This window comes from Numenius arquata, chromosome 21 (genome assembly GCF_964106895.1).
Source record: "Numenius arquata chromosome 21, bNumArq3.hap1.1, whole genome shotgun sequence".
Classification (NCBI taxonomy): Eukaryota; Metazoa; Chordata; class Aves; order Charadriiformes; family Scolopacidae; genus Numenius; species Numenius arquata.
In genome coordinates this window covers 2,472,439-2,475,690 of record NC_133596.1, presented here as the reverse complement: position 1 = coordinate 2,475,690, position 3,252 = coordinate 2,472,439, and positions in this window count along the sequence as shown.

Below are 3,252 nucleotides of genomic sequence, written 5' to 3'. Positions count from 1 at the left end.
GGTCTATAAATGTGTTAAGTCATCTACAAAGTCACATGAGGCCTTTGATTTCTCAATAATAAAGAAAGAAAAATTGTGTTGCTTTTTCTAACAGATCTGTAACTGCTTGCACATCCCAGATGGGAAATGTAAGCACAGATGCTGCTTCGGGCAGGTGGGTGTCTCCTGGGTGAGGTGTACGGGGAGAGGAGGGCTCCCAAGCAGGGTGCAGCTTTGTCCTCCAAAAATCATCAGAAACAAAAGCAGGGGCCAAGAATTTCACCTTAAACTTGACCCACTGTTTTTGCAGTGAGACATCCAAATTCCTCTGTTTGAAGCGGCTCCTTCCTTGCCAGCAAAATCACCATTCCTTGGAAACGCTCCTGGGAGCTGACGCTTGAGCAGCCCTGGCCTCTGGGACCAGGAGGGCGGTGGGACTCCAAGGGTCAGGGCTGCTGGCTGAGATCTGCAGATTTGCTCCCGGTTCCATGGAAAACTGTTGTGATTTATGTCCCTCAGCTCCTGGAAAAGAAAAGCAATAGAGAGATCTGAGCCTGGTGACTTCGCCACCGTGCAGGACGTCAGACTGCCTACCCCTCCTTGAACTTACTAAATGTGCTCTTTGCTATATATTTATTACCATTCTCATCAAAGCCACCTTTTTCCGTCTCTTTTCCCCACACTATGGGACAGAAAAGTCATCCTTTAGGTCTTTCGTGGAGCAGATTGACCTGAGTTTCTGGCTTCCTGGGAAAGGTCTGGTCTGCCACAGCAGGGTGACGTCTCTCCAGCAGGTAAACGCAGGCAAACATAACGAGAGAGTTGGGCACACTCAAACCAGATCTCAGGGGACTTGCGTACCAGTGTGCCTGGGTTCAGCTTCCCAAATGTGCTCACTGATTTTATTGTTTTGTGCTTCCAGGAACATTTTTAGCCAGCATGGCATCAGGCCCCTGCAGTGCTTAGGCAGAGGGTTTTCTTGATTGTTCTTATGAAACTAAATGCAAAAATTCCACCTCAATGCCAAGAAATAGCTGTTCTGTAGCCCTCCAAGTCTGCAGTGAGTACTACACATCAGTTAGGTTATGGGAGGAGTACTATACATCCAGTTAGGTTATGGGAGGTGTGCTGGAGAGCTTCAGTCTGGCTGAGTGGATGTTCCCAAATGTCATCAAAATTCCAGTGATGAGTTTTAAGAGAAAGTCAGGCGTTTTGGGCTACAATAGTATGAAATACAAGTAGCTGAATGCCCCTGGAGACACTGCATCTGAGACAGGGTCAACTCATAACTTAAATGAGATGGTTCATAAAAGACTGGCCATACCTTTATGTACAGATCCCTCCAGAGCGAGGGATCTCTGCAGCACAAAGACATTTCAGGGCAGGGCAGGGTCAGTGCAGTTGGGTCCCATTGCATATTCCCATAGTTTTGTTTGGAATCTTACCAAATCTGACAGTTTATTACTTAAGTCCCAAGTTTTGAATTCATGTGATTCTCTCTTTCTTTTCTCTTTTTTTTTTTTTTTTCCCCCCAATTAAGGATGTCTCTGTTTTTCAGTCTTGCATTTGTGAGAAACTTTGCAAATAAGAGCTACGGGCAGCTGACCAGAAGAAGAAAAGGGAAAGGATTCTCTTTTTTTTTGCACTGTTTGGTGATTACACTGCATTTCCGCCAACCTCATAACAAGCTGGGGAAGAAGATGGACTCATATTCTTCAAAGACCTGATGACAGCAGTACAACTCCTGCTCTGTGGTTAGAAGGAGGCTGACGGCAGCTTTGGGGTACCCCTGGGGACCAGCTGTTGGTCAGAACTCACACTGCTGTGGGTAACTTGTTCTCTCCGCCATCCTCTGGTTCAAAAGAAATGCTCAAATCTGAAAAAAAAAGGACACTAGAAGGCTGAGCACCCTGGGAGAGAGTGGAAGTGGTCACTCAGGCCATAGTCACTTTGGTGAGTTTTATTTCAGTCCAAGCCCATGGCTTCAACCACAGCTGAAAATTTCCTTGCAAGCCCAGCTGAGCCCACATTGCTGAGCCCATAATAATTCATGCCCACCAAGATCAGAGAGATCTGCTTTCCTTCTGCACAGCTTTCCACCCAGGGGCCTTAGCGGGCTCCGCAAAGGTGGGCAGGCATGATTATCCTTTTTCTACAGATGGGAAACTGAGAAATGTGTGCAGAAGTGCCCCAGTTCATGGCCAAACCGGTGGCCAGAAGAGGGCTGGGATGGTAACCAGTGCCAGTGGCTGCTCAGTTTATGAGGAGAGAACTCATTACGAGGAAAACATGAAATTTATAGACACTGAAATTACAGCGTTGGCAAAAGATGGCATCACTGTAAGTTATATTTCTGCAATCCACTCAAAACCTGCCTGGCTTCTGAACAGCTCCAGATTTCAAGGATACATTTTTTATGCAGAGTAAATTTGAAGTATGCTTGGTCTCACTCCTCCCCAGTATGAGTTTTTACAGATTCCGCCTCTTTTTAGGATGGGAAATAAAGTAACTTCTACAGAGTATAGTTATGGGTCTCCTGTTACAAGAGACCTCCTGCAGTTTCCTGCCTTCACACGCAAAGGCAAATCCATGGCAGCAGCTGGGAAACACTCCTTCCAAATAGTTTTTGTTTATTTACATAGGTAAAGATTGCTATGCATTATCACAGTGCTGAGGGTTTGGGCTGAAGCCTCCAAAATGTGATCTTCTATTTATTTAAAAGCCTTATAGTTCTACCAATCTTTCTTTTAAGTATGACGGGAAACATTTTCAAAGCTCTTTAACTACAGAGGGGGCTCATCTTCCTTTGCATCAAGTGTCATTGCTGTAGGGTTGTGTTTTTAGTTTGGGGTTTTGGTGTTTTTTTAAACAAAACAGAAGAACAGCCACATCTCCTGGCTCAGCACTGTGGATGGGTGTTTATTAACTTTGAGAAACTCAGTGCACCATCGGTCTTGCCTATTGTTTTAATATCCCCAGTTTTAGGTGAGATTAGGGTTTGTCCAGGGGTCAAGACCTTGCTGTCTGGCCTGAGCTGTGCGTTCACCTCCCCATTATGTAGGACAGGAGATATTTCTGCCACTTTCCCCCGTACCTGTCCAGGGTTATGAGCAGAGCAGGATGGTAGCCCGGCCTCAGAGCCCTTGCCCTGACCACAGCCTCTGCCATATTCATAGCCCTGTGAAAACGTTGTCTTCCTGTGGTCACAACTCCAGTTGAATGAGTGCAAGTGCCTAATATTAGTCCTCAAGCCTAAAAATTGGCTTCCCCTAT